The sequence below is a fragment of the Columba livia genome, chromosome 1, assembly GCF_036013475.1.
Source record: "Columba livia isolate bColLiv1 breed racing homer chromosome 1, bColLiv1.pat.W.v2, whole genome shotgun sequence".
Classification (NCBI taxonomy): domain Eukaryota; kingdom Metazoa; phylum Chordata; class Aves; order Columbiformes; family Columbidae; genus Columba; species Columba livia.
Genome location: NC_088602.1, coordinates 48,218,776 through 48,245,410, shown reverse-complemented (window position 1 = coordinate 48,245,410; position 26,635 = coordinate 48,218,776). Strand labels below are relative to the sequence as shown.

Here is a 26,635-nt window from a genome sequence, read left to right as displayed (position 1 = left end):
TGTCATTTGTCACCAGGTCATCCAACTCATTCAGCAGCAGACCTACATTTTTGCTAAGACTCCTTTTGCTGCTGATGTACTTGAAGAAGCCAGACGACAGTTCTGTTCCACATGATTTATTAAGATAGATTCCTCCAATTTCTAAGGTCATATAGCCATTTAATGTACCCACTATTCTTGAAGCTTTAGGAAGAGGCACTACTTTTCTTTTTGTTATGCTATAAAATTATAGATAATTCAGAATATAAAAATTGAGATGGATCATTTAGTTCAAACTAGGATAGATAAGGAAGGAAATAGTTAAAGTTTCAGCATTTTAAAGGTCCAAAGAGAATGAATGTGAGTGTTGTAGCATTTTTTTCAAAGGTTCTTTGAAATGCAGAAGTATGCAAAGCCATAAACTTTACATTCTCACTTTTACAGGGAAAAAAAAAGTATTTAAGCTTTGATACATAGTTAAATACATTTAGTTTTCTTTCATCAGGACTGTAGGTTAGACACTGAAATACGGCTATTGATTTTCATTTGTGATTAGTTTTAAACACTGGTCAAGTGGCATTTGAATACATATGATTCTTATTCCTTATATTCTTACTACTAAATTGCTAGCTTGTTTCCTAATGCTGCATCAAAGTAGAGAGATGCACAATAGAGGAAAAGCATGAGACCTGGAAGGGAACTACTTCTGAATCGTTTTAATGGATGTTCATAGTATGTATAAGTAGACATATATATACTTTGTGTCATAGACTTTACACCATACATCCAAAGCTAACAGACACCACCCTACCATTCATAAACAAATTCAACTTCAGAGACACCAGGTGCCACTGTTATATATTTCTGGTTATTTGTATTTCAGAATTAAAATCATCTAAATTGAGCAAAATCATTCTGGCCCCAAAGCACATCAAAACTATCTGATAAAGTACTGCTGTTTGGAAAGCAGAAAACAAACAGACCTCTGAGACAGTCTGTGTGCATTGAACACTTGGTCATATAAATGCTGTTTCCGTTTGAATATATGATTATTCTCTGGTGGAAGAGGACAAGAGCTGACTACACAGGTGTTCTTTGCAGACTTAATTTTCCATTGAACAAGATGCCTCCTCCCTGCAAACAGAGATTTTTGAAGGCTGTGTGAATGTTTGAAATTTGAAAGCAAAGGATATAAGCTATTACTATAACAGCTCTTACTATTACACTATCTCAAGGAGTATATTGTGCATTTATTAGAATGCATTCAAACAGTCATGGAGCAAAAAGTGCTTAAGGAATCACCAAGTTAAGGAAAGAGGGGAAGAAAAAGAAAATTGCCCTATTGCTAAGGTGAACACTACAGGAAACCATATAACACTGTTATACTTCTCAGTGATAGCATTATCCTGAGTTATATTTTTAAAGTAAAAGTCATGAACCATAAAGGATTTAGTAATGTGGAGCAGAACAATACAACTGACAATGTATTTTACCTGTTGCAACCAAACTAGACCTCTTTGTAGCATGAATCCTTTTTTGTGATTGCAGCAGTTTTGAACACAACAAGGTGTCTTTGAGGTCTACAGTGGAAAAAAAAAAAAAAAAAAAGTGAATTAAGTAACAGAAAAAGAAGCTAAGAATGCTTTCTTTTCAGATACAGAAGGAATTATTTGAAATAGTGAAATTAAACTTGTTGACCCGAACAACTCAATACACAGTGGGTTCAGGATCAGGCATGATACAAATTTTAGAATACTCTGAGCACTCACTGAAGGAGACAGTCTCAGATCAGACATTAATGAAGAGTGGCATGAATCCAGAGACTATGGTGCAATTAATCATAGTTACGTGTAGTCGGTGTACCTAGTTCCTGTGAGAATTACAGTAGCCTTCATTCAGTTTTTTTGGATATGAAACACAGCTTATTCTGAGAAAAATATCATGAAAGATTTCCTCTTCTTTGACCAGAATGGAATGTAGGGGACTGGAATTTTGTGACAGGTTATACACAGTATTAATAACAGTGAGTGATCAGAGAGGTAAATATTAGCTTGGAATTTGTAGTTTTATATTATATTGTTGCACTGCTGTGTAGTAAAGATCAAACATTGGTGAAAATTTCAGAAAATTTAGGAAAATAATAATAATTTATTTTGCTAAAAATTTATTAAATAGAGTAGCAACTACAGAAATGTGTCTGTCATCCAGGATTTAATAAAATATTTTTGATACATCCAACTCAAATATATTTGAGTAAATTCTCCATGACCTAATCATCAATCTAGGATAGATTGTGAAGGATTTGAACTATACAAAAGTGACTACAGGTAGATTTCTCTTTGAAACCAAAATTCTCATCTTTTTAAAAGTTCAGAAGATAAATTGAATCAGTGAGATTAATAGCTACCATTGGTACTTGTACCAGATTTTCCTGGATTTGAAACTGGTAAAAGAAGTCAGACAGTCAGACTGACTTTACATTTCCATGTATAAGCTAACTTATTGGATTTTTTTTTATTTGATTCTATGACATTTTCAAAACATTTACTTTTTTTCTAGGTATTATTTCATAAGGAAACTAAGTCTTTGAGAAACTTTTCACCTTTTTATGAAATTGCAGATAAGCATAAATAAAGTCACACAAAAAGATCTCAGATTTTAGTGTGAATTGCATGAACACAAATAGACAACAAATTCAATGTAAAAAAAATGCATGCAAGCCTCTTGACACCAGTGACAAAGATAAAGCCAAACTACACCAGATAAAATATAAGATCTTTAGGAAACTAATCATGTCAAATAATAAGTGTGACCAAGAATTCTTCTCTAAGTCTTCTCTAATTTGAATGTTACTGTTCCAATAGTTGATTCTTACTCCTACTTGTATAATCACTAGAAACATTTTTGTTCTTATCTTTGCACTGTGATTTTTCACAAGAGGATTCTGCCTTTCTCAAAGCTTCTCAGTACTATGACCATAAAAGTAAGCAATAAGAATTATAATGAAGGATTATATCCTGCTACCTTTAGTCTTGCTGACTAGTAACTACAGTGAGTTTTAATATTTGAGAAATAAGTGAAAAAAATAGATGATTAGTCATACCTGACTCCTCAATATCAAATTATCTTAGGATTAAATTATTAATATTTTAAAAATACTTGGTATTGTTTTAATTCTGAAAAGCACTACATAAACCATTATTTTATTTAACATTATGCAGCAGGACCTTGATAATGCAGGAACACTACAGAAAAATGAGATGAATCTTTAGAATTTTAAAGCTAAAGCACATTAAACCATTCTGTGGATGCTGTCATTCAAGAGAAGTGGTCATGGTTCACCACAGGTTGATCCCCTTAGAGAGCACATTGAGTTGCAGCAATGTTACTGTTTCTGAATGACAATATCCAAACAGGAACACTTGTCTTCCAAACTTCAGCCAAGTAGTCTTAGCATTCCTGAAAGTTAACACGTAGACCCACCTTAATGGATTTACAGAAAACTTTAAGAACTATTGTGAGCATGATAAAAATACAGAAATATGTCCAAGTTTCTTCTTTGAACTTGCTTTAGAAATTGGAATATCAGTTTGCATTATATGCAAATAGGATGTGCATGTTATTTCCTACAGTTCTAATTTATAGATATTTTCACCTCAGTGTTCATAAATAATTCACCAGTGATTTTTTTGTTAACCTTCCCAGCAAATGTACCTAACATCGGCATTTATTTAGTACCAGTCATAATCTAAACAAAAATGTATACTTATACAAAATTCCTGCAACCCTACAATCCATTACTATCTTAGTTTATAGAAGCCAAGTGCTTTACCATGTTGTCACCAGTAATTCCAAAAGAAATAATGCAGAAGAGTGAGAAGAAGTACAATGAGCAAAGATTTTAAATTGCTGTTAACATACAGCAGATAACAGAAGGTCCCATGGTGAATGAAATTATGTAGATTATTTGATTTACACCTACTCTTGGAGTCTTACTGTTTCTGAAACCCAAGGTGAAATTTTCTGGCCATGTACAAGGGTCTAGTAGCATTTTAGATTCTGTCCAATGTACAGGAGATTTGAATAGAACTACAGATATGACATATGACCTATGGGAGATCCACACCCTTTAGTAGCTGCAGATAGGACATGAAAGTTATCTAAATGTGCTACATACCCTATATGCAGACATTCAATCAAATTGAGCTACATTTCCCAATTCAATGGAGAGTTAATAGTCTGGTGTCTCAAACTATCCATAGAAAACCAAAACCTGATTCGATTTTTTGATTGCTCATTACAATTTCTTGTTCTATTGGGAAGCCATGAAAAAAAAGACTCCTGCTAATGAAATCTACTCTTCCTTTTTGCTTTCTTTACTCAGTCAGCCTTTGACTTGAATTATGGCCCTCCCAGAGAGGAAAATAAGGAATGTTAAAACAATATGTGTGGAATTCCTAAAAGAACTGGTCAGAAAGTATTGAATTTGGACAATGCATCATTAGATGCTGTGATCTAGTAGTCTCATATCTTACCTAAAAGGCTATTTTCAACAACAACAAAAAAAACACACTATCTAAGCTTTGTGTCTCCAGGGACATTTTGTTCAGGGACTTCTACTGAGTGTAAAGAGACTTTGTGAGCAGAATGCAGACAACCTAACTGTACGAAACAATTATTAATTGTGTAATACACAAAGGATACTAAACTAACTGTTTATATGAACTCCCATGACCACAGTTTTTATGGTCAGTATCTAGTCACATTGTGAAGAAAGAGGGCCAACACCTGATCCAGACTTTTTTTTTCCCCCCACACAGTCTTATACCTTTCCATGTTTGCATTCTCCTTGAATCTCGGACCAATTAACAATCCCATCTGGACACTTTTATCTGCAGTTTAGCATTTTTCATTTGGTACAGTTCAACCTTCTAAACCTTTTCACCACTCTTTTTCACAACTTTGTCCTCAGCAATCTAAGGCAAGGTGATCAGGCTGTTGCACACCAGGGATCACAGGCAGCTGAACCTCTGGGAATGGGAGGGAGGTTGTAGAGGGGATTATAGAGTGAAGGGGTTGCACGGTGTCAAAATGTCTAAGACCTACGATATTTTTTTGCTGTTTGATTTGTTACTCCATTTGATTTGTAACACAGCTAACCCCAGATTGGCAAAATGTTATAACTTTCCAGATTCTGTCTGTCACATGTAGTCAAGTCAGGGAAAGATGATGGCTCATTAATCACAGAATCACAGAATCGACTGGGTTGGAAAAGACCTCAGAGATCATCGAGTCCAACCCTTGGTCCAACTCTAGTCCGTTTACTAGATCATGGCACTAAGTGCCATGACCAATCTCAGTTTAAAAACCTCCAGAGACGGCGAGTCCACCACCTGCCTGGGCAGGCCATTCCAATGCATGACCACTTTCTCTGTAAAGAATTTCTTTCTAATATCCAGCCTAAATTTCCCCTGGCAGAGTTTAAGCCCATGCCCCCTTGTCCTGTTGCTAACTGCCTGGGAGAAGAAACCAATCCCCACCTGGCTATAACTTCCCTTCAGGTAGTTATAGAGAGTGATGAGGTCACCTCTAAGCCTCCTCTTCTCTAGACTAAACAACCCCAGCTCCCTCAGCCTCTCCTTGTAGGTCTTATGTTCAAGTCCCTTCACCAGTCGTGTTGCTCTTCTCCGGACCCGCTCCAGCACTTCAATGTCTTTCCTGAACTGAGGGGCCCAGAACTGAACACAATACTCCAGGTGTGGCCTCACCAATGCAGAGTACAGGGGAAGGATCACTTCCCTTGTCCTGCTGACCACGCTATTTTTGATACAGGACAGGATACCGTTGGCCTTCTTGGCCACCTGGGCACACTGTTGGCTCACGTTGAGCTTCCTGTCAATTAGTACCCCCAGGTCCCTTTCTGTCTGACTGCTCTCCAGCCACTCTGCACCCAGCCTGTAGCGCTGCAGGGGGTTGTTGTGACCAAAGTGCAGCACCCGGCATTTGGCCTTATTGAACTTCATCCCATTGGAATCAGCCCATTTTTCCAGTCTATCCAGATCCCTCTGCAGAGCCCTCCTGCCTTCCAGCAGGTCGACACTCCCTCCCAACTTGGTGTCATCAGCAAATTTGCTGATGATGGTCTCAATCCCCTCATCTAAATCGTCAATAAAGATGTTAAACAGGACTGGACCCAACACTGACCCCTGGGGAACACCACTAGTGACTGGCTGCCAGCTGGATGCAGCCCCATTCACCAGCACTCTCTGGGCCTGGCCCTCCAGCCAGTTCTTAACCCAGCGTAGAGTACACTTGTCCAAGCCATGGGCTACCAGCTTTTGCAAGAGTATATTATGGGAGACAGTGTCAAAGGCCTTGCTGAAGTCCAGATAGACTACATTCATGGCTTTCCCCTCATCCACCAGCTGGGTCACCTGATGATAAAAGGAGATCAGGTTGGTCAGACAGGACCTGCCCCTCCTAAACCCATGCTGGCTGGGTCTGATCCCTTGTCCATCCTGAAGGTGCTGTGTGATTCCATTCAGGGTGATCTGCTTCATAACCCTGCCAGTCACCAAGGTCAGGCTGACAGGCCTGTAGTTGCCAGGGTCAGCTCTGCAGCCCTTTTTGTGGACTGGGGTAACACTGGCCAATTTCCAATCATATGGGACCTCCCCAGTGAGCCAGGACTGTAGGAAGATGATGGAGAGCGGCTTGGCAAGTTCTTCTGCTAGCTCCCTCATCATCCTAGGATGGATCTCATCTGATCCCATAGACTTGTGAGGATCAAGATGGCTCAGTAAATCACCAACTATTTCCTCCTGGAATACAAGGGGCCTATTTGGCTTCCTATCTCTGTCAACCACCTCCAGAGATGAGTTGTCCTGAGGGCCACCTGTCTTGCTGGTAAAAACTGAGGCAAAGTAGGTATTAAGTACCTCAGCTTTCTCCTCATCTTTGTTAACTACATTTCCCTCAGAGTCCAACAGAGAATGGAGGTTTTCCTTGCCCCTCCTTTTGTTATTAACATATTTGAAGAAGGACTTTTTCTTATCCCTGACAGAATTGGCCAAATTAACTTCAAATTGCACTTTTGTTTCCCTGATCTTTTTTCTGCATGATCTAGCTATTTCCATAAATTCTTCATAAGTAGCCAGCCCTTTTTTCCACAGTCGGTAAAGTCTCTTTTTATTTCTGATTTCATTCAGAATCTCCCTGTTTAGCCAAGCCGGTTGTCTTCCCCGCTGGCTAGCCTTTCGGCACACTGGTATAGCCTGTTCCTGTGCACTCAAAACCACCTGCTTGAAGCATGTCCAACCCTCCTGGGCCCCTTTGTTTTTAAGCATTGTTTCCCAGGGTATGCTCTGAACTAGACTTCTGAATAGGCAAAAATCTGCCCTCCGGAAGTCCAGCGTGGAGGTTTTGTTAATGGTTCTCCCTGCATCTCTTTGTATTGAAAATTCTATTATTTCATGGTCGCTATGCCCCAGGCGGCCTCCAACCACTACATCTCCCACCAGCCCTTCTCTGTTTGTAAACAGTAGGTCTAGCGGGGTCTTGCCCCTGGTGGGCTCATTTACCAGCTGATGAAGGAAATTGTCCTCTATACACTCTAGGAACTTCCTAGACTGCCTCTTCTGTGCAGTATTGAGCTCCCAGCAGATATCCGGCAGGTTAAAGTCGCCCACAAGAACAAGGGCCGTCAATTTTGAGACATCTGCCAGCTGCTTGTAGAATAATTCATCTCCTTCATCGTCCTGGTTGGGCGGTCTATAACAGACACCCACGAGGATGTCAGCCTTGCTGGACTTCCCCCTGATTCTGGTCCACAGGCACTCAACCTTGTCACTGCTGACCTCAAGTTTAACAGAGTTGAGTGACTCTCTAACATGTAAAGCCACCCCTCCACCTCTCCTACCCTGCCTATCTTTTCTGGAGAGCTTGTAGCCACACATAGCAGCACTCCAGTCATATGAGTCAACCCACCATGTTTCTGTGATGGCAACTATGTCATAGCTTTCCTGCTGCACGATGGCTTCCAGCTCCTCTTGTTTGTTGCCCATACTGCGTGCATTAGTGTACATGCACTTCAAGTGGGCTGCTGATTTCCCTCTTAATTCGGGCTTTCCATCTGTAGGCTGATCTTTGGAGAGCCCAGTTTCAATCCCTTCCCCCTGCAAACCTACTTTAAAGCCCTCCTGATCAGCCCTGCCAGCTTATGAGCTATAGTCTTATTGCTCTCCCTAGAAGGATGAAGCCCATCTGATTTGAGGAGACTGGGTACCACAGAGCTTGCCCCATGGTCAAAAAACCCAAAATTTTGACAGTGACACCAATCCTTAAGCCACCTGTTGATGAGATGGGCTTTTCTGTTCCTCTCTTTATTTAGTTCCTCATCCATCCCAGCTAGCACAGGAACTGAGGCAAATATCACTTGTGCTCCCGTCCCATGAACTGACCAACCCAGTGCTTTAAAGTCTTTTTTAATTATCTTGGTACTTCTTCTGTTGATGTCCTCGCTGCCAGCTTGGACTATTAACAGGGGATAGTAGTCTGAGGGCTGAATCAGCTCCGGAAGTCTTCTATTAATGTCCCTCACCCTGGCCCCAGGAAGGCAGCAGACCTCCCTGTGGGTTGGGTCTGGGCGACATATAGGGCCCTCTGTTCCCCTCAGAAGAGAATCGCCAACTACTACCACTCTTTTTTTTTTTTTTTCCTCTTACAGCTGCAGTTGTAATTCTTTTTGTTGATGAGGTCCATCCAGAGGGCTCTCCAGGTGGATCATCTTGGCTGTCCTCTGCCTGATTTTCAGGGTCCAGGGCCTCATATCTATTTGTTAGGGGCACCAAGGGTGGTGATGGGGTTCGAGAGAGGGTTCTTTTACCTCTCCGATCAGGGACCTGTTTCCATTCCCCCCATCAATTAGATCTGCTGTATCCACCTTATGGCAGGAGGGACAAGGCTTTGCCATCTCCTGTTGCACACCCTTAGGTGTCAAAAGAGCCTGACCCCACCAGTCTATTTCTTCTTCACTCTCCCTAATGCTCCTTAGTCTCTCCACCTCTTCCTTAAGCTCCACCACTAGGCACAGTAAGTCATTGACCCGGTCACATCGTACACAGGTGCCTCCCATACCATTCTCTGATACTAATGCCAGGCACAGACACTCTGCACAGCCAGAAGCCTGGGTGGCTGCATCCTTCTTGGCAGGTAGTGTCTGTGTAGACACACTCTTTGTATTAACGGCAGCAACAGCTTTCCTTTTTCTAGAAACCATTGCTACCCTTAGTTAAACTGGGGGCAAGAAAACAAAATGAAACCCTGGACAAACTCACCTACAAGAGCCAGTTGTGTCCAGTCTACTTGCCCTGCCACACCCCAGTCTGTGTCACCAGCAACAAGTGAGAGGTCCAACAGCAAGGAGTGACAGAACCTCTGAACCCTACTGCACGAGCAGCCCCAGTCGCTGCTGCAGCACCGTGTGGGTAGTGCTCACCTGCCTCACAAGCACGTTCACCTCCCAGCGCCTGGTGGGCTCCCGGAGGCTTTTTCAAAGCAAGAGGGAGGGGTGTGACTCCCGTCACCGTGGTAACGGTCGCGCCACGTCAGCCAGTTCCGCAAGGGCTGCCGGGGACTCCCGGGTAGCAGAATCGAAAACGCGACCAGAAACCCCTCTCTTTACCCTCTCTTACCTCTGTGGCTTCGAGATTTCGCTCCTGGCTGCGGCCGAGCTGGCTTCAGTCAGCTGATCCGAGGAACATAATAAAGGTTTAAAAAAGAAAAAAGAAATATGGGACAGGTCTGACTTCTTGCTTCTTGATCTGGTTTGGTTTTGTTGGTTTGCACACAGTTCACATAATTTAATAAGGGAGTGAAGGAGAAAAAGAGATGTTTCTTAAGAAGAGAAATAATAATAGTAATAAAAACCACTATTTCTGATATCCAAAAGCAGCAGAGTCATAAACTCATGGATAAATTATATCAGTGCAACAACTCTTACTCAGGGTTTCATATTAGATTACCCTTGTATACAGCTTTTCCTAATCAATTCTTCATTTGCCTCATGAAGACACTTGATCTTTTAATTGGCTGTCCTAGAATCATAAATATCTAACTCTGGTGGAAAGAATCACCCTGACAAGATACCTCCCATTGACACAGACCTAGCTATACTGACTGCCAGTTCTGAAAATGGCCAGAAGGTTTTTAAAAAACTTATGCTTCTCAAGGTCTTCATAGTTTATGAATCATATGTCCCCACAAAGCCATAATCTACTTGCAGTTGAATTACTTTGATTAACTCTGGACCAATATGGCTATTAACAAGAATAGAAAATTATTATTTTAATTGAACATGGGACTACTTATTTCTACTATGGATAGGAACAGTCAACAGTCCTAAATGTTGTTAGGGATATTTAATCTAAATATTAAGAGGAAAGAAGTCTATCTGTAAGGACAAGTAAGTATCAGAACACAATGCTTAGTAACTAATAGAATCTCCAGCACTTAAAGTTTCTTAAAACATTATTAAAAAACCCAAACCAAACCAAAACGAAAAAAAAAAACAACACAAAAACAACCAAACACAACATACTAAATGTTTTATATATATCAAATTTTGCCTGTAGATAAAAAGAAGGAGCAGATGAAATTTTGTGGCTGAATCCATTTTGTACAATTCAGTGATAATCGTAAATCTTACTCAAATATGAGTTTAGGTGTGCCTTACCTCCTGGTTTACATATGGTATTAGTCACCGAGTGCCCTCTCAGAATATTTGTAATGTAAATTCTTTCTTAAAATTAATTCCAATATTGTTTCCAACTTGTTCAGTTTATTTTCTGCTGAAGTTGAGAGGAAATGTGAATGTTTTGTGAAGAAAATAGGAAACAGAAAGTGTAAATTGATGCAGAGGTGGGAAAACATAAAATGAAACAACAAGCAAGCCATCTTCTAGATGTACTACTGTTGTCTCTCTGAGATTATATCAGGCTGAGATTCTTTGTACTTTTTTTACAATGTGTGGATGTGATTTTATCATAATCCATGGAGAGATGATGAAAGAGGTAAAACAAAATAAAAAATTGAGTTTAGCAAAATAATAAATAGCTTCATTCAAAATCAACAAAGTTTGTCCAAGCTTTTAATTTTATGGAAGGCAGGAGATTTTTCATTCCTGTAGTCTAGGGAGAATAATATCTGGTAAATACTTGAGAACATGTCACGACTACAAAATATTTTCTCTGAGCTCGAAAGATATGAAAACACAAAGAAAACTTGTAAATACGTTTAAAAAAATACTCATGTTTGTATCATTCTGGCATTTTTAAGGGTAACTTCGTTTTAGAAAGCTTTTTTTCTTCATAAGTGTTAAAATATATGTCCAGGAGTTATTAGTTAAAAAGAGTCAAAGAATGTAACTGAAATTCATACTTGTAAAAAACTATGATCTAGGGTGAGCTAGAATCATACATAAGATTCTGGATTATTTTTTTCATCACAAGCTTATACATATAATAATATGTTTATGTCTAAATATTAGTTTTACCTAGGTATTTATGACTCTAATGGTACCTGCTTTTTAAAGGTTCAAGCTGTCGTATTAATAAACTAATAATTCTACAGTTACACAGTTTTCCTAACGAAAGATAGTAGTCCACCTGAATTAAAGAAAACAAAATTTAACTCACAAATTATTTTTTTGTTTACTGATGAAATTGTTAAGAGAGATTTTAGGTCTAAAATGGTTATTAACATAATTTATTTTGATGTTGAATTAAGGCTAGAGAAGAAATATATTAAAAGATATATTAAAAGATTAATATGCTTTCTAATCTTCAAAATATTTAAGTGGTAAGGCTGTGTGCAAAATATGATAGGTATATAATCATCCTTTAAAGTACACAGGTGACTTTTGAAACAACAATGCAAAATATCAAGTTCCCTTCTGCGGCACTGTCACTAAAATGACAGTTTTCATTATTATGATAAGAAATAATTAATATCATTTTGGACACACAGTTGGAAAGATATATCTTTGTTAAGCCTCCAGAGTGACTGATTTTTCTTCTGACTTTAATGTATTGTGTGTCCTAAGTAACACCTAGGAAACAGTTTTACTCTCCTTGAATTTAAGCATGGCATTCAGTTGCAAACCACAGTACAGATATTAATTTCTGAGCTTTAATGGAATCACAGAATGGTTTGGGTTAGAAAGGACCTCTGGAGATCATCTAGTCCAACCCACCTGCTGAAGCAGGGTCACCTAGAGTAGATTGCACAGGAATGTGTCCAGGCAGGTTTTGAATGTTTCCAGAGAAAAAGAAGATAGATGGACACAGCAGGATATTGCATTGGTGATATCCCCTACAAATGGTAGTTTTACAGTTTTGTTTGCAACAGTGTTATAATAATTGTCCTATTGTAAAGGCTTTATAACAGATTCAAAAGGTTTTCAGTTACACCATCTATAAAAAATAAGCAAATTATATACACTTTCTCAAAATTTCAACACTTTACATCCATCACATCATGAAGAAAACATTAATTATACAACTTGACTACCAAGATCCTATTCTGTGTTATTAATATGCAGGGTTTGCTGTGAATATTTTACATAATACTAATCAAATAACTGTAAGAACTCTTTCTGGTTTGATTTGGTTTTATGTGCTTCAGATTCAAAGACCCTAACAACAGTGTAAGTCTATTATCTGATGACTATGCTCTTCAGAGTTCTTTCTTCCCTTCTCTATTCGTTGACAGTAATGGGAGCCAAGAAAACTAAGTTAAATCCAATGACATTTTTGAGGCAAAAGTTGACAAACCTTAGATAGCCATGAAAAAGAAAAAGGGATAAATAGCTAAATAAATAAGTACGTACATTTAAATTTCATGCAAGGTGTTTTAGGTAAAATTTTAAATTATTCCAGTACTTAAAATACAGGAATATGTTTTATAGAATTTTAAAAAGTGTTCATGTACACCTAGCAGCATTGTCATCTGGATATGATAGTCCATTTTTACATATATGAATGAGTGATAACTTTTTGTCAGGGCTGAATACCTATTATTTCTTTTTTCTAAATGTCAGACATCTATTTTTATATCTTACTTAGTTCTCATCTCTCAGATATTTCAGAGAATTTCCAATAACATTGTAAACCAAGAGAGCTGGTGAAAAAATATTAAAAATCTACTTGTACTTAATAGTCACTATTAAAATGGTAGCAACCTGAAATATTCCTTTAACAGATTTTCTAAATGACTTATGAAATGTCCCAGGAGACTATACACAGTATTAGTCAAACAGAAATGTAGGCTATAGAATATTTAATCTCTGTAAAAAAATACTAACCCGAGATATTTCCAGTCCTTGTCAGGAATATAATGCTGTTGAACATTAATTAATATCCTCCCTCACAAAACCAGAATTTGCTGTATTTCATATTGTTCAATTTGTTTGACTACTGAAGTCCCAAAGGGGAATTTTGAGAAAAAGAGAGAATGTATCTCAGCTTTGCAGTCTCCGGAAAACTAGTAAAATGACAATTCTCAGTTGGCTAAATGACACTTCACTTCCAGTGTGGCATGGACAATTCAAAGCATAGTAACCATAACAGTGAGAATAGAAATGTGACCAATACTTTATACTTTCCATCAACTTCTTGATTGATTTTTATGAATTGTCATTTCTAGAAAAAACATGGCAGGTTCTGTCTAAATCACAAGGGAAATTATAATCTTACTTTCACTATCTTATAGTTGAAGAAAACCTGCAATAAAGGAAGGTGATGAGTAAGGGGTTTGGTCAAGTTTTCATCTTTCTTAGATGGATTCTCTATTTAATAGTCAGAATAAAAATAATACCAACATGGAACAGGAGAGAGCATTTTCTGTTTTTTTTCCCATGAGTGAGTGTAATCGCGTGAATGTGTTACACCAATTACAGTACAAACATTTGGTATTTTTTTCATTACTGCCATTGGCAAATTACTTTAAATTTTCATTTTCTTGCAGAGCAGGAGTAGCTTGGGGCCCACAAAGTTTTTAGGTAAGAAAATGTATTAAGAAACCGTATATTAAAAATGTATGATTGTATTTGTGTTGATATTTTTTCTGGCTTTTATTTTTACATGAAATTATATTAAATCAGCTAACTAATACATAAATTGGTACAGTTCATGCTGAAAAAAAACAAAACAAAACAAAACTGGTTGAACTCAAAATTTCCAACATATTTATTTTTAAAATTTCTAGTGTACTTTTTGATTTTATGGTGTTTGTGTTTCTAGTAATTTAGTAAAAAATACCAGGAGAAAAACAAAAAAGTGCCATGAAACAGTATCTAGATCAAGTTATCTCCCATTTATTTTTATTGGTTTAGACACAGACAGATTTATAAAGGATATTTGCTCTTCAAATTTATTAATGACTTCAAAAGTTAGTCAGAGCTTCATAAAATTAAATGTCTACATATCTCTCTGTGAAGCAAGTAAGATGAAGTAGTTGGAATGACAAAAAATACAACAGATTTTCAAAGTAGGGAAAGAAGATAATGGTGTGAGTAAGTGAACCCTAGCTTCCCTGGCTTCTCTTTTTTCTTTTTTTTTTTTTTTTTTTAATTGCTTTTTCTCTCTTTTAAGCCACATACTCTGCTGTATCTTCCTGAGCTACAGATTGTTTTCTTTCAGAACTTAACTTTCTCTGTTCTTTCACCCAGAACCAGCTTCCTTAGCCTGAACCACCCCTCTTGTTAGAGTCTGTTTTACTCCTGTTCTGGCCAGTCACAATTTGCTAGTAATTCTTTCTATTGATTCCGTTTGACAGCTCTGAGAATGAGTAATTAAAACAAAACAAAACAAAGCAACAACAACTTTGCAGCTCTGCACTTATTATTCTTTGAAGAAATGAAATTAGCAGTGCTGACAATTTACCTAACCAGTTATATCTCCTTGACACTTTCCAAAACATATTAATATCCAATCTAAGGTCTGTCAGATCTAATATATTTTTCATTGAAGGAGTTAGTCATCATTGACCTATCATGATCTGGAACAAATAATTTCATTTGTTCAAATTATGTTTTGTCACTTAGTTGCTTCAGTAATCATCAGGCTATGAAATACATCTCTGGATTTTTCCTTTTATCTTACCTGGGTTTCTTGGGTTCTTTGGCAGTATGAAATCATAATCAAGGTGTTTCTCATACATATGAAATTTACATTAATGTAGGGATCTATGAACAGAGTGAGATCTGAGTGATTTTTACCCATCCTGCTCATTTTTCTCTAAATATGCAGCACAGACATCCAAGACACAAGTACTTTAGCCTTAAAAAACCCAAGCAAACAAACCAACCAACCAACAAACCCACCAACCAGTCATCTATTCATCTACCTTTGTCATAGAAGCAGGGGAAAGATATGGAGTGTTTTTGCTAATACAGTATTAATCTTGAGATGTCTTCTGTTTGTAATTTTTTGTTCTTTAATATTATTTAGTCTATTAAAATACAGTTGGGGATTTTTTAATTGTTATTGTTACTTTTGTTTTTCTAAACTTGAAACTCTGCAATCACAATGTATTTTGATTAGTAGACAGTTAGTTGGTCCTGGTTGATTTCACATTGCTTTTAACTTCCCAATTCATAAATGAAAGGAAGAAAAAAGGTATTTCCCACATAATACCTGTCTGAAACAAGCTTGAAGATAATGTCCAAAGACAAGTGTATTTTCTTTTCAGAAATGTTATAAGAAAAAATTCTGGTCTCTTAATTTCAATGTCAACTCCACAGTTTGCTGAATTGACAAATTACATTCAGTAAGATTTTTATTTTTTTTAAGTGAAAAGTAGTCCTGTCAGTAAAATTCAAATGTATTAAAATAAATTATTTCACATGGTTTGATTCATTCATTTTGTACTGTCCACATCAAGACAAGGTTAAAAGAGAGTGGCAAGACCAGTCAAAATGGTTTATTTCAAGTAGTTGAAGATTATTCTTTCTGAAGGATTATCTGATGCTATAAAAAAAAGGATGAACTCCAAAATAAGACAGATTTGTTATTTTATTATTTGGTAAGGATATGGAATAAAATAGTAATCAAAGTATTGCAAAACATTTTATTGCATAATGAAAGCATAATTTATGTGTGCTGTAGGCATCCTTTATGGACGGAGTCTGCTGATTTTCAGACTGTAAAAAAGTAATTTAATTATGTGCAGAAATGTTCTTCTTTTGCATTGATGTATTGTAAAACTGATAGAAGATAACATTTAAATTATCGCCAGATGCAAATTAGTGTATTCAGATGTAAAATAATTTTCATTTAAGGAAAAAAATCATCCCTTTTAAATGTTAAGACAGACATTTAATGCCTTTGAGTATGCATATTTTGTGCTGATGTTTTGCAGAGTAATAGTCAATAATTGCTTGTTTTCTATTTTAGAAGGCAAGGGACTGGAAATATATTAAAGGATGTGCTTTTCTTCCTTAAAGGACATTTGAAGTCATTTGCTCTTCCTGGGCAATTAAAGAGATGGACAGAGGGAAAAAAGAAAAGTTAAAAAAAAAAAAAAAGTTGAAATGATTGTTTGTTAAAACAGTATTTTGGCAGTCTCTTGAGACACACATATTTACCTAGGCAGTGTGTAGAACTTGCAAACCTATAGTGTATTCCAGTTCACTGAAGTGAGATGTTAAGGACAGATAACACTTTAGTATTAGAAGACAAGTTACTTCTTAATGCTGAGAGAAAGCAGAAACAATTTCAGATACAATTCAGTTAAAAGAAGGCTCTGGAAGTATAGCTTTGAGGGACGTTTATATTCAAAAATTGTGCAGGAAGAAAGGCTGCACACCCTAGAGGTCTGGAAAGACCACGGCATGAGTTTATGAGTTCTGATAACCAAAGGTCATAAGCATCAAGTCTGTCTCTGAACAAAGCACCAGAGGAAAAGCCAGCTTCAAGCAAAAGTGAAGTATGATAACATTAGGAAAACTTGAGGCCATGTAGCACAATTTGTATCAAATCGGAGAACAGGGTTGTGTATAATTGCATTCTTCGTGCTTGTTTATAGCTACACCCGAGCAGGTCAGTGATCCTTAGGTGGAACAGTTGGAAATAATGAGTTTGCTATTTAAATATGAGTATATATATTTATATATGCAAAGTTTTAGAACTAAGCTGAGATATAGCTGCTTTCTCTCTTTCCACAAGGTCTGGTTAAATATTCATATTCACAAAAGCAATGTTCTTAATCTTCACCCTGACATCAAAGAAACATGTAGAAGTATTTTTTCACTTTTTTGATTCTTGCTTTGTTTTAATCCTGGTTACATCCTTTAACTGAGGGTGTTCCAAACCACTCAGCAGATTGCTTCACATTGCATGACTTTCAACTTGTTTGTCTTAAACATGAAAGATCCATAGCTGTTAATATTCCTGGCATATTTCCTTGCTTCTCAGCATGAAGTTCATTATTCTGTGTAAGACAAATTAACATAAAGACAGCCACATTTAGCTGGGTATGAGCTTGAAAAATCTGAGGTACTGAGCTATCGGTTTCGCACATGGGTCAGTGTCATGACATCAGTCAGACAAGCTCTAGATGAGGATCAGCAGACACTCACTGATATTGTTTGTCTTGCTAGTTCAGCAGCCAGGTTCAGTGACTTTTCAAAGATTAGATCCTTACAAACAGCTCATCAGCATAGCATCTTATGAGAATGCTGGACAAAGCTTCATTTTTTTGTTCTAGGTTACATCTTATGTCTCTCAAATCTAACAGCTGCATGAATGAAAAAGAATACATTAATAAGGATATTAATAATGAAAATAAAAAAGTTGCTTTTATTTAATTGAATTTTACTCCTTCCCAATAACAAATGAATGCATTAGGCAAGAAATTAATCCCCACAGTTAAAGGCCTGAAGATGAGAAAAGAGGGTAACTCATTTTATTTGCTGAAAAATAAAACATCTAGGTATATGAAGAAGTTTTATAAGAAACCGTAAAAATTGTAGTGTTATAACAGTCATCTAAAAGCGTACATTCTTTGTCTCCATGGAAATCCCTCCTATCTGCATCTGAGAGGGAAGGAACATCTGGTAAAATCAAAGCCAACATTATCCCTTCAAAATCAAGAACACTACATTGTGCACAATCAGCTTTCCTGGAAAGAAAAATACTTGTTTGTACAAAAGCTATTGAAATACACATGCCTCAAAATAACAACTGGGAAGTCAGAAAGGGCCCTAAGCTCTGCCAGCTAGGGCTGCCATTACACAGGACTGTCCCTTGACAATAGCTGGGAACACTGAACTATTAAAATCACAGATGATTGATTCATATCCAGAATCCTCACAAAAGAGTGCCCTTGACATGAACAGACAGCTTAAGGTATTCAGCTAATAAACTCACAGTGTCTATGGCACCAGTTTAGCAAACTGAGAGTCAGAAGATGCTCCCCAAGTAGCTAAAGTTTATAATCAAGCTTTGGCAAGACATTAACATCAAGCAAACAATCTCCCAGTGGTGCACGCATATTGTTGTCTGACAGTATCTTGTGTATTGACAGGTGTCCAGCAAGCTGGAATTACTGAAAACTTGGCAAAACAAGCATTCAGGCTTTTACGGTAAATGAGCAAATTAGAGGTGCTGAGCAAATAACCCCTCCACAGTTTGATTTCTGTTGGGTGTTGGCACAATAACAATATAGAAGATTTGATTTCTGTAATATGCTTATAAAGTTATAATCATCTCTTCTATTCTTCTTTTCATGTAAGTTGCTAGAATGATTCACAGAAAAAAAACCCAGAAACTGGCGCAGAAGCAGAATTTCTAATAGACTATATACCTTAACCTTGTGTGTACAGGTTTTGGCGTGTGCAAAAGAGCTTATATAGAAAGATACTATATTTAGAACTGAGAATATAGCTTAGTTTTGGGCCTTTTAATGATGGATTTAGACAAATCCCTAATATCAAATTGTATTCCCTTACAGGGAAAGGGGTAAGTGAAGTAGGGAAAAGGGTTGGAGAAAGGGAGAAGAGTTTAAAGGCATTTACTCCTTCAAGTTCTCACCACAATCACAATGACATTGAAGGATTTGTGGACTCATAAAATTACAGAATTCTGGAACCACAGAATCACTCATGTGGGAAGGTACCTTCGGAGGTTTCTAGTCCAAGCTCCTGCTCAAAGCAGGGACAGCTCTGAAGTCATGAGTTGCATTCATTCAAACCTTGGAGACCTTCAAGGACAGAGATAGACCTATCTCCACAGATAACCTGCTCCAACTGTAGTTTTCATGTAAACAGCGGCAAGAGATTGGAGAATGGAGTGAGAGACAGAAAAGGTGAATGTTATAGAAGATCATTTACTATATATTTCAGTCACTTCCATGATGGCACATCTTGCATTGTCCAGTTAAGGGGGTTTGTTTGGTTAGTTTGGTATTCTTTGGATTTGGGTTTTCTTTTTGTTTTGTGCTGCACTGAATTGTTGGGGACTGATTCTAGAACAAAGATGTCATTGTGTAATAGTGTAGGCAAAACGCTTATTGTCATAGTTAATCAAGTAATATAAACTTTAACTCAGGACAAGAAACAACAGAAGCTTTCAGAGGACACTATCTGCTAGCTTGCTGATCAATTCAAATAAAAATTACGTCCTCTAATTTAACCATTCATAAATTGCACTGATTAAAGGACTTCAATTTTTACATGGTGTAATAAACACTATATTGCCATAAATACTGTGTTGTGACAACAATACAATATGAAAAGTTTAAGTCTGTAAATCTTGACTCTTCCACATTGTCAGGCTTGTCTATAAACATTTTGTGCCCTTTAACTTTTACAGACTGTATTTAATAGATTGTTGGAAAAACAAACAAACAAACAACGGTGTACTGAGGCAACTGAGAATCTAATGTGTGGTTTTACAAGATTTTTTACAATTAATAAGTAATAAAAACCAAAATAATGTGTGGAAACTAAACTAAATGTAGCATCACATTCCATGGTTTTATTCTGCAGAATATCAATTGAATATGGAACTGTATCACTGATATACAGTGTTCAACTTTTACGTTAATTACTTCAAAAAGTAGACCTTAAAACAGATGAGAGAGTTCTGTATTTCATGCAGTGTATGACACAGAGGTTTATCTAGTTGGAAGACTTGATTTAGGACAAGAGTTGCATGTGTCTTGAAGTTTCTAGCCTATTACCCTGTGATGTTGTCATCCAAAACAGTGATGCTGTGTTTTGTGGGTTTTTTTGCAGTCTGTGCATATAAATCCATTATCTGACTAATGCTACTGAAATCATTGGGGATTAAATTTTTGAAGACTTACATTTTATGTTCCTTCTACCAATATGTGGAGCTATCATATAAACAATGGAGATCTGTGAAAGGTTTACCAATGACTTACGCATGTCATATGCTGAGGTCACATAGCAATGTTCAGTACCCACAGAGATTTCTTGATTTTGTACTCATACTCTAGTATATCTAAAAGTTCATACAGTGTTGAACTGAAACTAGAATTTAGCAGTCATTCAACTTAAAATTATTGCAATATAAAGATGATGAAATAATTAATATTGTAATATTAAAATAATGGGCAAGGATGCCTGTGTAAAAGGTTTTTACATTATCAGATAAAATCTCTAAAGTGGGTAGTACAGCAGTGGTGGTATTCAAAAGGAGATTTCAAACTGAAAGTTTCAAAAAGATACTATAAATTGACTAGGAAAATATATGGAAGGAAAAAGCAGAAGAAGATAAAGGCTTACCAAAATGTAATTTTTCAAAATGATAATACATTCTAGCTTGTTCAAAAAATGTCCCCAAAATAGACACCTAAATAAAGTGTGCTGGTAGATTATGCACCTTCAGAATATAAAGGACATTTGCTTCACAGGCAGTTTTGCAAATAGAGATTTTTTCTTTCCCTAAGGAAGAAAAAAAAAAAAAAAAGGGGGTTCTATTCTAAAGGTACAACTTATGTACATATAAATACATAATAATATATATAAACAGACAACAAACATATTGTAAATTTAAATATATTTACAACATCTTGAGATGTATTAAAAGAATACTACTTATTAAAAGTAATCTTATTTATTAAAGTTATTAAGTTAACAAGGACTTCTATACATACCTCTGTGTTAAAAACTATCTTGACTTAAGCTGGTAAGTCCATTGACTACTATGTTGTAACTAGGCTGCCTCTGGCTTCTCTAGAATAGAGTCAAAATATTTTCCAGCTCTAGTTTGCTTATTACAAACACTTCTATGTGTTCTAGCATGATTAGAAATTTACACCCTAACATTTATGCCCTTCCATTCTGTAAGCAGTTGGTATATGACAGTAAATCAGTGATTGAGTAGAACACCTAGTTGTGGAGTGAAAAGTAATTTAATAAATTATCTAGCAGTTGAGAAAATTGGGAAAGCAGAAAAAAATGTGGCTCCTCCTGCAGACTTTACTGACCCTTACCGTAGTTTTTGTGAATTAAAAAATGTGTGTGATGTTCCAGTGATGTCCAAAGTCAGATTATGCTTCCCCATTACACAGAGTAATGGTAGTCAAACCTAACATTGCCTTTAGTTTTATAATACTCTACAAGTTATTAATTCAGATATCCTCTCCTTTTCATACAGGCACCTTTTTTTCTGAGATGATTGTCAGTAACTGAATGTGATAAGGGTAAATAAAACTGCTTTTTCTGACAGGCTGATTGTCTTCAGAAATGACCAACCATTAAATGTGTTATGGTGAAATTTTGACTAGGACAAAGTGGTCTCCTAATGCAATAATTTCAAAGCAACAATTCTTCCATCTGTTAAATGGAGTTCATAGTCTTTGGATTCAAACTGTTTTAATGAAAAAGCAAGTGTCTAAGCAAATGTAGTCATAAAAAGCTCAATTTTCACTTTCAGTAGGCTAGTTGAGATTTTGCACTTAAACAGAATCCTCTTATCTGAAATTAGTTCAGTTATTTGGATACCTACAGGCCACAGATGGAAAGGAGATTCAAAAGTAAAAACACCATCTGCATTTGTCTTCAATGACAAGTTATATGGATGTTTGAGAATCTTATTTTCAATACCAACATTGCAAAATGGTTCACAATATATTCACAGTCCTCACTTGCTTTAACCCTGCAAAATTATTATTATAAAACCCATCCATGCCTGAGATAATCATAAGTACTTATATATCTTTTGTACTTAGGGATGCAATAAAGTTTTATTTCATACACTGTTTGGAATATGCCAGTATATCAACCTTGTAATATATCTACAGTATATGTTTCTGTCAGCGTTGATATTCCTAGATATGAATGACATAGTTATTTCCTGAAATTACAGTCATTTGTTGTGATGATCAGAGATACACAGAACCATAACCTTGTCTGGGACAAAATATCAGGTGATGGCAACATCCGTGTTTTCTAAGACAGTCATTGTGAACTGAAGGCACAAAGCATTTTTCAGGTGGTTCTTAGGTTTTGGAAAAACACACATGCTTTATTACATGAATATTTTGATCAGTTTTATCCAGTATCACGTGAAAATATAACAGAACATGGAAGGGAAAAATAAGAGGATGCCAGAACTTTATGTAGATGGTATGAAAGTTCAACATTCACTTTACAGAATGCAAATTCTGATAGAGAAAGATCCTTTTGAAACCGTAAGTGAATCCTAAACTGACAAGGTTTTAACTTCAGACTTCCTCTTCTGTCAACCAAAATATTTACATTTATTCAGAGGAATCTTTGTGCTTAGTGATGGGAAGGTTAAGTAGTATTTTCTTGAGGATTTAGTTTAACTGAAGAATGTAAAGCACACAATGAACACACTTAGCTGTACAAGAGCATAGTACACAGAAGACCATGTTTTCTATTCTTTCACATAATACTGTATTTTTTTTCATTCATGTCACAATGTAAGTCCACAAAATGTGATTTTTACATGCTTTAGGTCTACCCCTTAAGTCAATTTAGATAATTCTCTTGTCAGGTCTCAGCAGAATTTCTCCGACCCCACCCATGCCTTTCTGTCATTCTTCATTTTTGAATTACAAGACATCCTCTTTAAACTTCAGGCATCAGTTGTATATTGTCTATGCACATGCTTCACCCACAATGTAGTAATAAGATAGCTTCTCCTTGTTTCCTGGGTGCTGAGATAAAGACAATTCAACAGATAAAGCAAAAACAGGGTGCACAAGCAAAGCAAAATAAGGAATTCATTCACTACTTCCCATTGGCAGGCAGATGTTCAGTCATCTCCAGGAAAGCAGGGCTCCAACACACATCATGGTTATTGGGAAGACAAATGCCATGACACTGGATGCCTCCTCACATTTCTTTCCCTATCTTTTATTGCTGAGCATGACATCATACAGTATGGGATATCTGTTTCCTCAGTTGGGGTCAGTTGTCCCAGCTGTGTCCCCTCCCAGTTTCTTGTTCACCCTGAGCCTACTTGCTGGTAAGGCAGTGTGAGAAGCAGAAAAGGCCTTGACACTGTGTAAGGACTGTCAGTAACAGCCAAAAGATGCCTGTGTTAGCACTGTTTTCATCGTAAACCCAAAGCATAGCACCATACAAGCTACTGTGAAGAAAATTAACCCTATCTCAGCCAAAAGCAGTACACCATCCCCATACATTTTTATATTTTGTTCTTTCTCACTCCAAATTATCCTGCAATAATGAAAACAAACAAACAAACAAACAAACAACCTCTTCAATTGCTGAAAGGGTTATGAAGAATTTTGTTATTAATTTATAAAGACTATTAAGCATATTATTTTTCCCCTTGACCTTTGATTTCCTTAAGTTCATGTTCAAAAGGACCTGCTTTCTTTTGCCTGCAATTTCAATAAATTTTAGCTGCTTCATCTGGATTTTTTTTACTCTGTATGCTTGCCAAGGTTAAAAAAAAAATCCAGACAGACTCAGTCACAAACACATACATCACCTGCATCCTTGTTGTGTTTTTTATAGGAATCTAGGAGCACTACATTTCTGACAACGTACCAGTGAGCCCTGAGAGCCAAGAGAGCAAACTGCATTCTGAGGTGCATCAAACATGGCATAACCAGCCAGTCAAAAGAGGTGTTTATCCTGCTGTATTTAACATCAGTGCAGCTTCACCTTCAGTACTGTGTACAATTCTGAGCACCACAGTTTATCAAGAATGTGAAGGTCCTTGACTGCATCTAGAGGAGGGCAACAAAGCTGGTTAAAGGACTAGAAGCAGTGTCTTATTAGAGGGGTCTAAGGACTTTGAGATTGTCTAGTGTGGAGAAAAGGAGGCTAAGGGGTGACCTCATTGCTTTCCACAGCTTCCTGAGGAGGGGAAGTGTTGAGGAAGGTGCTCATCTCCCCAGTATCCAGTGATAGGACATGTGGGAATGGTTCAAAGCTGCATCAGGGGAGGTTCAAACTTTATATTAGGAAGCATTTCTTTACCGAGAAGGTGGTCAAATGGTCAAACACTGGAACAGCCTTCTTAAAGAGGTGACCAGTGCCCCCAGCCTGATGCTGTTTAAGAGGCATTTGGACAATGGCAACATGCCTTAACTTTTCATCAGACCTAAAGTGGCCAGGCAGTTGAACTAAATGATTGAACTAGATTATTGAACTAGATTATTGAACTAGATTATTCTATTCTATTCTATTCTATTCTATTCTATTCTATTCTATTCTATTCTATTCTATTCTATTCTATTCTATTCTATTCTATTCTATTCTATTCTCAATAATAATGAAATAATAAAATTTCTGGGAACAGAAATCTTAATATGATTATATTAATATTTCAGATCTTTACAGTCAGCACATCAGTCAGTGTTGGTCAGCAGTTAAACAGCATCTGCAGCATGCCTGTTCTCTTTTCTTTGTCTCATAAACACTTTTTTTGGTAATTCTTTGACATTTAGGATTGGCTAGGCAGAACCACACTACATCTCTGTTCTCAACATTTAGTTCAGTGTAAGTGCAGAAATCTACAGACATCTTTGATAACTTCCCTTTGCTGTGAAAAACTGCATTATCCTCAGCCTACCACTCTACTTTTCTTTATCAGAAAGATAAATGTACAAAAATAATACTTCTCGAAAATAATTAAAATGTACTTACACTCATATAAATCACAAAGCAAGATCTTTTCAGGTATATTAAGCAATAAGTCTGTACCAATCTTATGCAAACCTCTTTTCTAATGGATGCTTTAGCTGAAGTTGCAATGCACAGGAATGAGAATAAGAACCATATTGCATAGTATATGTCAGAGCTGTATCTTTCCTAAAGTGTAAATGAGAACTCATGTTTTTATTTGAAATTTTGCCTGTTATGCGTGTTTACTATTAAATGATTTGTGATTTAAATAAAGATAGAATGTACTTATGTGCAAGACAGGTTTTGTTTTGTTTGTTTTTGTGGTTTGATTTTTTGTTGTTGTTTTTTGTTTGTTTGTTTTTAACAATCTACATATTAAAAGTAGGGGGTTTGGATGATTAAGCATTCCCAATGAAATGGTTAAAAACATTTTTTATAAAAATAATTTTATAAATTGAGGTCTTGTGCAAAACATGCAATCTGCATATATATATATATATTTTTTTTTTTTTTTTAAATGTATTCTCAAAGGTTTGTGATGTTGATGTATTGATGTATTAATGTTTTTGGTATTGTGTTGGTGTTGATGTTTATCATATTTAAAGAGACCATTTTACCAGAAAATCAACTGAAATTGTTTGTATACTCTTTTTATTTACTAATCAAGTAGAACTTGGCAGTTGTTTACCAAGCATGTAGTGCCAATATTATGGCTACATAGTTCAGATGAGAACAGTAGTGAACATAACTGACACAATCAGAGGGAATTTCAAGAGGGAAAATAAATTAATCCAAATGAAACTTCACCAGATTTTGTCAGCTAACGTAGAATATGTGAGAAGTAGAGCAAAATTTGTATTACTACATTTGCATCACCTTCTTTCATGTGATGAATAGCAAAGGTGAATGTTAGGTCCAAAACCTCTCTCAAAACCAACCAACCAACCAGAAAAAAACCAAAAACAACCCATAAACCAAATAAAAAGACAACCAAAAAAGACACACATAAGGAAAATCAATTGAAGAAATCTGTGAGAAAATACAAATGTTACTCTTTCAGTTAGAAAAAGCCATTTTTATAGTTTCCACCTTAGCTAAAGTTCCATGGAATTCACTGAATTTTGCATAGAGATGCATGTCCGTTGGAATTCTGTATACACTTGGAAATGGATACAGTGATTTAAAACACTAATGATTTAATTTATTAAACAGGTATTAGCCAAATCATACAGCATGATTGAGAGATAACGTATCTAAAAACCTGAATGCAGACTAAAGGAAACAACTGTTTCTGTAAGATATGCGGTTAAGCCGTCTATATGAGCAACTGAATTAGCACACTATGTAACACCCTGACTGTTGAAGAAAGCAACAGAAAAGTTGATTTGAGTGACACAGCTCAGACAATAAAGCACAACCAAAATAAATGAACGGATTATACAGCTACACCTGGAAAATGCACACTGACAAGACTTGTAAAGCATACAACATTAGCAACAAAACAAC

General features: G+C 36.4%; 1 long non-coding RNA gene across 1 annotated transcript; it reads right to left on the bottom strand.

The window, feature by feature from the left end:
• Positions 1 to 323: 323 nt before the first annotated feature.
• Positions 324 to 9,574, bottom strand: LOC110357061 (uncharacterized). Its single transcript, XR_010469851.1, has 3 exons — positions 9,476 to 9,574; positions 1,473 to 1,559; positions 324 to 1,113 (listed from the first exon to the last, which is right to left on the bottom strand). It is a non-coding gene; the product is annotated as an uncharacterized LOC110357061 (long non-coding RNA).
• Positions 9,575 to 26,635: the final 17,061 nt, after the last annotated feature.